This window comes from Betta splendens, chromosome 14 (assembly GCF_900634795.4).
Source record: "Betta splendens chromosome 14, fBetSpl5.4, whole genome shotgun sequence".
Classification (NCBI taxonomy): domain Eukaryota; kingdom Metazoa; phylum Chordata; class Actinopteri; order Anabantiformes; family Osphronemidae; genus Betta; species Betta splendens.
In genome coordinates this window covers 15,889,908-15,902,504 of record NC_040894.2, presented here as the reverse complement: position 1 = coordinate 15,902,504, position 12,597 = coordinate 15,889,908, and the positions used below count along the sequence as shown (strand labels likewise).

Genomic DNA, 12,597 nt, shown 5'->3' with positions numbered 1-12,597 from the left:
CACTAGACAGAGCTATGCAGTCCTTTTACCGGCCATACATGTCCTCTGACATTGGAAGACACTGCTCACAATGCCTAGCTTGCCAATCACAATGTTCTCCGGTGCCCAGACTACAGGCACCCCTCATCCCGATCTCATCAGAGCGTCCATTACAGATTGTGGCTGCAGACATAACAGTTGCCTATTTCAACCAAGGGTAACCACTATATTCTAGTGATAATGGACCTGTTCACCAAATTTGTCAATCTCTATCCGTTAAAGGATCAGACTGCTGTTTCAGCGGCAGAACGCATCTTTGACCACTACATTCCACTGCATGGTGTTCCTGAGGCCCTTCACTCAGATCAGGGTAGACAGTTTGAGTCCGACCTCATAAAGCAGCTTTGTACCCTGATGTCAGTCAAGAAACTCCGCACGTCCCCTTACCATGCTCCGTGTGATGGTGCTGTTAAACGTTTTAATCAAACGTTAAAAGACAAACTCTCCAAACTCATTTTTGACAGCGGCTCAGAGTGGGACGAGTGCCTCCCACAGATTGCATTGCTTAGAATACCTCAAAACACACTAGTACAGGACATTCACCTTTCTTTTTAGCTCATGGCCGGGAAGCCCGTGTTCCCTTGCACACACTACTGCAGGACAATAACACTTACAGTTCAGCTACTGCTGGCACACCTGCCAAATACGCACGCACATGACACAAGAATCTAGTCTATGCTTATCGTTCTGCAGTCGCTTTTCGAGATAAGGCTCAAGATCACCAATGCCTAAACTACTGTATGATCGCCATTTGAAATATATACAAATGTCATATACATATGACAAGGGTGATTTAGTTCTGGTGAATGACCCTGCCCACCGACACAACAAACTAGACCCCTATTGGGTTGGCCCTTATGAGGTTTTGCGGTCGATATGCCCCTCCGATAGTTCCACCCCTGTCAATTTTGAGTTTTGTGACATAACTAAGCCTCAGGCCAAAGCCAAGATCATACACTACAACCGCATGAAACCAAACATTACTGATTCACAGCACACTCCCACACATATCTCCCCTTCTTCGCCTTCTTAGTCAAACACCTTGAACAGGCCTTCTACTAGCCATCACCACACCAGTTCCACTAGTACCCCCAACACCGCCAGTTCAGTTGGAGGCCCCACCTTTACCTCAGTTGCGGAGTCTGCCCCAGCTACCTTCACCTGAACTCTTGGATTCCTCCTGCCCTGTCTCACCTGAAACACGAACACCTGCTCGACGTGTGCCTTCCAGGACACGTCCAGTTGCGGCCTGGGTACCTCAGTCGGTAGACCATCAGACTTTTAATCTGAGGGTCCAGGGTTCAAGTCCCTGTTCAGGCGAGTTTGTCAGGTTTTGAGGTGCATAATGGTATTCTCAATACTCTAGGAGTCAAATCATGATATCAAGTGGTCCTAGGCAGTAGGTTTTCTAAAAGAGCGCATGTTTTTTATTCTGAGGATCCCGGGATCAAATCATTTTTCAGGTAACTAATCCTATTTTCTAAGTTAAAAACAACCAAGATGTCTTGAAATGCCCGGTGTTCTTGTGATTACTTAGACAATGACACCAAGGTATCAAGCTGGCCCATCCAAAAGTCAGTCACATTCATGTAGTAGACCTTTAAGGCTGGTTACCTCAGATGGTAGTGTCTGTGTTACAAAAATGAGGACATTTCATGTGGGGTAAGGGAGTATTGTCTAGCAGGTAAATGTGTCTGCACCTTTTAAAAGTATTCGCGACAGGTGATACTGCGGGGTTACATAGAAGGAAGTGGGTTGGAAAATAGCGGGAGAGCGGGACAAGTGAACGCAGTGTAATCCGGTGATACATGTTTGAGCGCTTAATAAAGAAGCGAGTTGAGACCACTTACTCTGAGTTATTGTCTCCCCCAAAACGCCAGAGAACCCACGATCGACGCACCAGGAGGAGATAACGACGCTAGCGTTTATATAAGTGCTTCAGTGTATTTTCATATTTAGGCAGTGACTGCAAAATAATATACAGGGGACTTGCCTGTAGGCGATTGTGGGCAGCTGAACGAAAATCTCCTGAAGTGTCCTCAAAAACCAAAAGTTACTTAAACCCGACCCTTTTTGCTAAATATTTTGCCTCCAATGGAGTTGATTTATTTCTAACTTTTGTTAATGTGTTTTTATTTTAATGACTTTTATAAGAAAAGCAAAAGGTCCCGTTTTTTCTGGTACTCTGGACTTCGCTGGACAGAAAAATTATTGCAGAATGTTGTGGCGATGAAGTGATGTCATTGCTCTATTGTTGTTGCGCTAGTCCTGTGATGTCATGTCCTGTTTTGTTACTTGTTCGTAATTAGGTTAATTATGTTCACCTGTGTCTTTAGTTCCTTAATTAAGCTCCAGTTTTTGTCCAGTCATTTGCTGGGTTGTTGAAGTATGTTACATGGTCAATGCTGTTTCGAGTAGAAAATCTCTACAGTAGGTCTTGGTTACATTCCCTAGTTTGTATTGAGTTTTGTTTGTCTTTGTCAACGGTTTAAACTTTTCTAGTGTGTTAGCCTGTCTCCCTGTCAGTCAGTACAACCTGTAAAAAATAATTTCCAGCATGTAGCAATGGTTTTCAGTTCTGGTTTGTTGTAATTTATTTGTCTATTGTGATACTGGTAACAGTATGCATTCTTTACAGTGATCCGCCATTTTCATTCAGTTGTGTTCAGCCTTACCAAAGACAAGAATAGGATAGGGCTTTATTAATCCCACAATAGGGAAATGTTTGTGTTTACAGCAGCAGCATGATGGACAAAAGAAAAGTTTAAAAAAATGTGCAAAAGGAAACAACAGTAATAGTAGTACAGGAAAAGCAACAGTAATACTAGGGAATACTTATATCTGCACAACAAGCCAGGTATTCCTCCTGATGAAAACCTGTAACATGGCTTTTCAAATTCACTGCCAAATATTTCATCATCAACGCTAACATTCACCAACTGAAAATTGGCGCTAGAGAACCTCTGCATAATATAAAGACGATATGACTTTCAAGCTTTACAAGCTTAGAAAAATGTTTCAGTAATGCAGATTTACCTCTGCACAGCGCGATGTTTGATGCAAAGCCAAAATGTAGTGATTCATGTGAGCATGTAGGCAAAAGAGCCACTTAAGAGAAATCCTAATCACAAGCCTCCCCTCTGGCCTGATGCAAGGGGTTTGCGGGGTATTTAAAACCCCAGCCATTGGATATAAAGTTAATTAACAGTAACTGCTAAATTGCTTGGCTTACTTAAGCACCATCCCACACAGCTTACGCAATCTCCACAAAACCTCAATTTAGAATAATAATTAGCAGTAATTAGTAATAATATTTTAAGTGTTGTTACTGTACATGTGTTTAATATTCAATACATGTGAAGCCTACATAAAATGAACTGAAAAACACATGACAAGACTTAATTTAGAACTGTAGCTGCGCAGACTGATCTTGCATACGGTAGATATTTTTGCCACACACAGTATGTTGATTTGTGTTGTAGTCTATGATTCAGTAGGTGCTGATGTTGTAGCTTTATTAGTGTAGGTCCATGTGACACAGTGGATATTGGGAATACATCACAGCGGTGTTGCTTAGAGTATCTACTGTATACACTGCTGTTTAGCCAATTTTGAACTCCGGTCCCTAAATCTGTACGCTATCAAATAACTAATTAGTAATTAGTTTAAGGCAACCACTTTTTCCCTTAGAGCACCTCTTCTACCCCCACATCCATCAAGAAACATTAGATACTTCCACGTATTGCATTTCTCTTTAGGCTGTCAGATCTGCCACCCTTATCCATATGACTCATGGGAAGAATTAATACTACAGAAATGATTGTTCAGCCTAGAGTAACCTACTCTACAGTATCTGTTCTCAATGATTTCATCCTAGGTATTTTTTAAAACATTAGACTGATACTCATTCTTAGGGTTCATCCTGCCTTCGCCGGTTGTTTTTGTTTAGCCAGATGTTATCTCATTCTTTGTCCCCCTTGGTTCTCCAAACCCCTTTTCGTCCACTTTGTCACTGTCCCTTTGCTTTAGATGGACTGATGAACGTGTTCAGCATGACTGAGGCAGTACAATTCGCTTAAATTTGGTCAAATACCAAGTTGCTACTGTGAAACATGCAGCAATTACATTGCCTATGATTTACTGTAGTAAAACTATATCCAGCTCCAAATCCAGTGTTTCCACTAGGATAATGGCTTTGGGGGGGTATGGTGGTCCGGCAAAACACTCTTCACACACTTCTTATGAGTTACTGTGAGTAACTCACATGTGAGTTACCCATTCACTCTGTGACTTTCTAGCCCCCCCCACAGAGCTTGTCTCAAGGGATTTATTGGTCCGCCATCTGGTCAGATCTTTTTTATTGCACCAAAACCATAAAACGTTGGGCCACTCTCAATGGCTGGCAGTCCTGTCAGTCCTAGGTTGGTGTTTTCAGGCAAATTGCATAGCTTTTAATAAGTAAAACAACACCTCACTGGCCACAGTCAGTTGTTGCTAGGTAGAGATATGGCCACACAGACACCTGCCCCCCACCTGCTCTCTGGTGGCCATATATGACAGATGTGGTTATGCTGAACAATGACTGGACACTGTTTATGTTTAGTCAGATAGGTATCTGTTATTTAGATATGTCAAACACTTTTATTGCTCTTTTAGGTGCTATCGTCCGGCTGTTAAAACTGTTTTAATTTTGTCTTGCTTCACTTTATCAAAAGCATCTTTTTGCTGAGTTAATGATCACTAATTGTGCTATGATTACATGGAGGTTAGACATTGCTGAGGCCTCTATTTACAGAGACATTCATCCTGAAAGTGTATTTTTCTTAGAACTGAAGAAATTTAAATTTTCTTTTATTTATAAACATCGCATCAGTATCACTTAGACAAATTTTACACCTCATCACATTTCCCAAGTGTTTCCTACATTATGACACCAAAAGCATTCAAATAGAATAGATGCAGAGATATACCCATCTTTAACATGGCTATGCCATTATCTGGAAGACCCCAGAAAATAGGCTGGGAGTTCAATTCAATTCAATTTTATTTACAGTATATAGCACCAAATCACAATTTGCTGCTGTTCACAGTATGTTAAAGTAACAATAAATTCACCCTGTGTTTTGTCAGTGCTGGACTATGCTATATGCTACATTATCATTTTTTTATATATATTTATTTTTTCATATCTTATTTACCAGTCAACCTAATCCTCACTTATTTTTTAACCTTGCTACTTCTCACATATTGTGCAGAGGTCACTATGCAAGAAGCATATGGATGCATGCTGATGCAGGTCACTGCTCCAGATGTGCATGAATTTCAAATTTGTCCCAGAAGTAAATTAGTGTTGCACTCCAATCCTGTTATTTGATTCAGTCTTTTGGGGAATGTCAGGCAAATGTTCCTATTTTTACAGAGTATGTCATATTGCCTCTTCAACAAAGAGCATTTGGCACTGGTAAGACTGCTTTTGATGCATAGGTTTGTAACAAGCCCACCTAAATAAAAATTATTGTATTTTAATGTATGTTTTACACAAATGTATGTTTTTGAACTTAGAAAACCTGTTAGACGAGTTACAATGTTCTGTCACTGTATTTGAGTTTTAAGCCTTTTATAGATATTTATATACCTCCAGAAGGTATAGGTCTTTCTTTTTAATGTAAGGGTTGCAGGAGATGTGTTTAAACTCCAGAAGTCCCCTATGTGTCCTACCAGCAGAACAGAGGTTTGGAAAGAAGGAAACAATGATAAAAGGCAGCAAACGGACCATACTGTAGGCAGGCCTGTTGAGCCTGTCACTGGAGACAGGGCTCTGACAATACGAGCAAATGTATACTTTCAGCTACAGAAACCATTCAAACATCAAAGTATTCAGCTTTTTAAGAAAAAGTATGCTTCCATTTTTCTTATTCATATCTTTCAAGTTATTAAGCTTTATTAATCCAAATTTACCCATTGAAATTAATGGAAAACCATTTTCAAATACTCTTCAGCTTAGCTTTTTCAGCTTTAACTACTTCAGCATACTTTAAGCTACAGACACTGTTCAAACTTTAAAACTGTCTTCAGCTATTCAACTATTAATCTTCCGTTCAGCTTTTTAACATCTTTAATACTTTCTGTTCTATAGCAGTTTAAATATTGGGGGGTTTTCGCTGAATTCTCAGCTTTTCCATTATTGTGTATTGCGTGAACTAGAGCGCGTGTTGTCAAAGCTAGAGTGTGAAGGAAGGTTTTTTTAAGACAGAACTTCTTTCTGTAACTCATCACTACAGCCACAGTTTTTACTTTATGAACAAATATTTTTCACTCGTTCTTAGCCATACTTGTCTTCTTTCTAATGATGTGTGCGGTCAATCCCTCAGACCTACACTTTAGTCTATAGAGTTCCAGAAATCCTCCCATAGACTCTAATGCATTTGACTGTGAGAAGAGTTTGAAATTGTGACTGTGGCCACAATGTTTAGTCTTCAAGAAAAACTCACACCAGTTGCTTGTTAAAGCCTTGGAATTCAAAAAATAAAACTATTTTTTATTAGCTATTATGGTTGTGTTGTAACAAGCCTGTTTAGCAGGGGTACAACTTTGCTTTCACAGCGCAGAATAGAGCTGATTGTCCCGCCTTTCGTCTCCATGACAACGGTGCAGCTGCTGCTGTGACTGACAGGTCAAACTCCTGATGCTTAGTGTAGCAAATCTATGCATATTACTGATTAGTTCATTACACTGTTAGAATGTTTATTAATTAATCAGACACTTCCTCTGAATCCTTTCAAAATAAAAGCACCAATCAAAGTCATTAGCTTTAATAGCATTATTTTTGGCTTTTGAATGGGTAATCGGGACTAGTTAGACTATTTTACAGTTAAGCTATTAAGCACACACTTCTCCTCAAAATCCTTTAAAAATTAAAGCACCAATCCAGATTTTTAGCTAAAAATAGGAATTTTCTACCTTCAAATGGTTTATTATGACCAGTTAATGAGACTATTTTGCTGTTTAGCAATTATCTGCTCCGGCTTCCTTTATATCCTTTCAAAATAAAATCACCACTCCAGATCTTTAGCTAAAAATACAATACTTCTGCTTTCAACTGGTTTAATATTATGAGGAGTTAATAAGACTATTTTACAATTTACAGTAACAATTACTTGCACATACTTCTTTCATATCCTTCTGTTTAAAGAACTCATTCTCTTCAAATACATTCATCTGTGCTTTACATGCTTCAGCTATTTTCAGCTGTCTTAAGTGTTTTCAGTACAGTAATACTGTAGGAACTAGAACTGCTAACCGGAACAAATCTTTCCAAAACATTAATTGCAGGAATTTGAGCAGAATCTCATCTACTCAGTTTTGAAAGGGTTTAAATCTATTTATTTATTACATGTTTCATTTATGAAGTCACATGGATGTTCTTGGAATCTCATATCAAAACAACAATAAAAAGGTCTTGATTTCTGGTAAATATCAAGATCAAAATGCTTTAAAAATAGGATTGATGAACATGTCTCCTTCTCCTGTCCCTACTTGGTCACAAAGGCTGACGTGAAAAGATGTTAATGTACATATACTATAATGTGCAGTATAGTATACTGTATATACAGTAATAGGTACGTGTTACAGCAACCAAAAATAGATGAGTAAAAGAGCACATGGAAAACAATTCAAAGAATGAGTCACTTCCAAAGCTGCAGATATTTCTATTTTTTTATTTTTTCTACTTGGGTAACAAGTGTTGCAAATTAACAAATTAACAGTGAATAACGAAGTCTCAGGAGAGGAGATGGGAAGGGTCACAGCGTGGGTGGCAGATCTCTTGCTCTCAAGAATGAATGATTAGAGGAAATTGTAAATATTGTGCTTCCGACACCGCCACAGGGACTTGGTAATTTACTGTCAACAGTAAATATAGATCAATGCACAGAAGAAAATAGAGATTTGGTGTAATCACAGTAAGCTTTCTGCAATGACTGCCTGATTTGTTGCAGAAAGACACAACACTTAGCTTTGTGGTGAAACTTACATATTAAATAAATTTAATAGAATAAAGAAATAAGAATTTTGAATTTTGCCTGTAACTAAAGGGATTTTCCCAAAGCTATCTTTAAAGATTGTCACCCACCAATCATCTGAACTATCTGCCACTGTAAAGGAGACAAAAGGGTGAGTAAAAGCTTGTTTTAATTCAAGACGAGGTCCAAGATACAGGCGATGGTCATACACAGGTAAGTCTCAGGTGACAGTACAGGCAAGGAGCAGGCAGACTCAGGTACGAAGCAGGCAATGGTAGCAAAATCAGCTCAGCAATGTACGACAGGTACTAGACAGGCACTAGGTCAAATACAAGGCAGGATCAAGAACCAAACGCTGGAAAGTGATGTGAACAAATGAGTTGGGCAAGTGCTGGAGGTGTTAAATGGAGAGACTAATGACAAATGGGCTGCAGCTGAAGTGGAAAATATACACGGGTGAACCAGAACCCAGAAGTAAATACAAAATTAAACAGGAAGTGGCTAAGAAAAGCAGTTCATGCATGTAGAGCCGTGACACAATGTGCTAAAATTAATTTCATAAATATGTGATTGTGATCATGCTCAATAAAACAATTGTTTGTCAAGCTTATGTCTGTAAATCAGGACCATCTTTTACAAAGAAACAGCCGCATACAGTACAATGGTTAAACATTCGATAAACAGACATACATGTCAGACGGAGTCAGTCAGCACAGCTCCATGTATGATACTGCAAAATAACATACAATAAAAATAACAACAACATATCCCCATACACACAATGCAAAGAAAATGGTCCAGTAGTGTTTTTTTCTTGATCCTGCTCTCTCTTTTGTGTCTTGTTAAATCGTGACTGCTCCTACAGTGGCAGCGGTTCAAAGTGACTAGGGTTTTTACTGCAGTACCGACGCGTCGCCACGGCGCAGCGAGTGCGTCGCTGACTAAAGATTTTTAATCCTGCAGCCGTCTGAAAAAAATCAGGACGCTAGTCTCGTTTTAACCACCAGGTGGCGCAGCATTGATTAGAAGCCTCCAAAGCACTACAGCGTAACTGAGGTCCGACTGTTCATTTCTACCTGTAACACACATATATTACACCAGACCTATTTTACTATTAAGTCTTTACTATTAAGTATCTGTTGTGTGCTAAAACATGGGGAGTGTGAAGGGCAACAACTTGTTGATGGCTTAGCTGTTTTCTGTTCACTGTGAAGTTATAATTGTTCTGTGTGGTTTAAAACAGGCAGCGCCACAGCAGCAACACATTCTTGTTTTCATTCTCCTCAGCTTTTTCGTGTCTTTAAATAGAAGGCGTCTCTTAAAAATATGTACACACCCACCGCTCTATTATCCGATACAACATATTGACTTCACATAATACCATGGTTATGCGTCGCAGTTTAATTAATATAATTTGAATGCGCAAGTAAAGACGTAGAGCGCAGTCCATCTGCGACTACAGCCGCTTATTTAGGTTTTAAACTTCCACGACTTGTTAATGAATGTTTTCCAATAGTCGTAGATTTTACGTAAATAACCGTAATAATCATAGGAATTTGTTTTACAGCAGTTGTCGATCGTAATTTTGACAGGACGCCAGAAATCAGCAGATCTACAGCGACGCATTACAGCAACATGTTTGTTTCTACGCGTTTACTCTGTGTCTGCAGAACTGCAGTTTGACTTGTTTTGACTGTGCGTGTCATTGTAACTGAGTGGCTGAGATCACTTATTCGACCCGTGTACGTTTCAACATTTTCATTTCCCATCCGTCCATCCAGCCACTTTCACCTGCGTTTTCGTTTCTCTTTCGTTGAGCTGCAAACGGATTTTAATCAAAGCACCGCCTTACAAACCAATAAAACAGGCAAAAATATTTGTTTTTTACAAAAAGACACGGAATTGGAGTTAATATGTTTTTATTGTTTAGAGACAAACGGAAAAAAAAAGTCGTTCTCTCGTTACCTCTGCTTATAATTTGGTGGAGACATCAATCTCTTACACAAACACGTGACGTGTTTCGGAGTCACGTGTCCAGACAGAGAGTGACCAATACACAAATGTATGGATGTGCAAATGCGGGCTACGAGAGGAACGGGGCAGTGGTGCACTAGATGTAGCGAGAATTTGTTTTGACTGTGCGTGTCATTGTAACTGAATGAGTGGCTGATGTGACTTATTCGGCCCGTGTATGTTTCAAAACTTTCATTTCCCATCCGTCTATCTATCCTAAATAAAAGCACCGCGTTACAAACCAATAAACCGAACAAAAATATTTTTAACAAAAACACACAGACTTGAATTTAAAGCTGTTTTTTCGTTTAGAGAAAAACGAAAAACAAAAAACCTCTGCTTTTAATTTTTAATGGAAGCTCATCCGTGGACGGGTCGCGGGGCAGCAGTCGTAGCAGAGAGCTCCCGACTGCCGCTCGAATGAAACACGAGATTGAATGATATGTGATGTGTTTCGTACTCAGATGACTTGGATCTGAGTTCGACCAAGCTTTTGTTTGTCTCATGTTTGCTCACAGTCGCAAAGGAAATCTACACACCCCTCCCCCTCCTTCGTAGAGGCGCATAGACATGCTAATGTGTTGCTGCTACTCGATCAGCAGGTGAGAAATACCTCAGCTCCAGACAAAGCTCCGTGGGAGACTGGGCAGCATCGGGCGGCGTGATCAGCTGCAGGTCTAAGACTCATTAATGCAGCAAGTAGTTTGTTCTACATGTTTACTCTGCAAAAATAAACGTATGTATTTATCGTAGCTTTCTGGTCTAAGTTATTTGTAGCACTTCGACATTCGTCTAAAATATGCAGTGCATTTTAAAATGAAAATACTATTATTATTATTTATTACCTTTATTGTAAACACAGTATTAATTGCACAATTTGGACTGGCGAAGATTTGCGCTTCTTTCATAATAATCATGGATAATCAAGGAAGAAACTGCAGTTCATAGATGTTATTCAGGGACGGTTTAATAAAGATTCAGTGTGGTTTTCAACTGAACTGTCATCCAAGGTCGTGCATTATCAAATGAATGCGCCTGTCAGCGGGGAAGACATCAACTCTATTCAGTCGCTCTTCAGTCGCTGCTGCCGTCTCCTCCCCAGTTCACACACCTTAACACTAGGACTACTGGGTTTTCTAAATATACCAGTTCCTACTACAAGGTGTTCCTACGAAGTTAACCAGCTGTTTATTTCGTTATTACTCCTTTCACCTGTACCACATAAAGTCATTGCAGAGCTACAGCCATGTTCCTACGAAGTTAACCAGCTGTTTATTTCGTTATTCCCTCTTTCATGTCCGTCTGTTGAATGAAAGTGGGCGTTTTATTTACAAAAAAAATTAATACGTTTCCAGATTGACCGGTGATGCCGCACAGGTTGCTCTCAGTTAAAACAGCTGTTTGAAGCAGGGAAAAGCGAGTTAGCTGTCCTTGTCGATGCCTTGACAATGTTTTATCATCGGTTAGATCTCTGAGCCCCGACTTTTATGTCTTCTTTGGATTAAAAAACAAATGTTGAATGTTCTCAAATAATATAATATTGCCGCCCTCCGCGGCTCCCAGTGTTTGTTTTTTTCATTGAAAACGTGGGTGTTACCGGTGGCAGACCTCTGGTCTAGATCATCCTTATTCACTTTTTAAAATTGTAGTAGTGTAACCTTAGTTAGTATTCCTTTTTATTTTTTTTATTTTATGTTTGGGAAACGTGACATTTCAGCTACTGTGATTTTATTTGTCATCAACATTAGTTCCTACTTGTCCTTGTTGACGGGGGACAGGAAAATGTGACGCGTGTTGGGTGAGAGCGGCGTAAAGAAAAAAGTGTACATGTGCCGTACTGTCTTGCCGTGTGGTGCATTAAAGAAGCATTCCACGTAAAGAAAATTGCCCGTACCAACAGCGAGAAATCAGGGTTACAGTAGCTTGTCTGCCATAAATCGAACGCTGCACGCGGGAGGGCGCACCTTTCAGCTTCTTATTTTCGGTTTTAAACTGCCATAATTTGCCATAATTTACTTACGTTCATAACTTCATACTATAACGCGACCAGCGGTTCATGGTCTTGGCGATCCATGCACTAAGTAATACAACATTGTCATCTCGTGATCACATGATGATGATGAGACGCTGTTTTTCCAATAATTAAAATAAAAAAACTGCTTCCACTCAGACTCGAACCCCGGACAAAAAAAAACATTGTGTCCATGCACGTTAACCACTAGGCCACCCAAGACCTGATCATTGGTTGTTCTACAAGAGGCTATATGACGTAAGCAACTACGGTGTTTTAGGACCAAAAGTGGGAGTCAATCGCCACCTACAGACCAGAAGGACGTAACACACTCCTCCCGCAGTACAAACCCGGCACTGACGCGGCAGATTTGAAACCCAAACACGGTGGGAGTAGACACTTTTACCGGCTGCCTCTGTACGTTCAGCTTAATGTCTTCTGAAAGGACTTGTACCACACAAGTGAGGATCTGTGATGGATGTGACTGAACAGGATTCTGTACACTACAGCACA

General features: G+C 39.8%; 1 protein-coding gene and 1 non-coding gene across 8 annotated transcripts in view; both read left to right on the top strand.

Moving 5' to 3' along the window:
- ntm (neurotrimin) overlaps window positions 1-12,597 on the top strand; it is a 337,950-nt gene that overhangs the window by 32,019 nt on the left and 293,334 nt on the right. The window lies entirely within an intron of this gene.
- Window positions 1,287-1,359, top strand: trnak-uuu (transfer RNA lysine (anticodon UUU)). The gene has a single exon. It is a non-coding gene; the product is annotated as a tRNA-Lys (tRNA).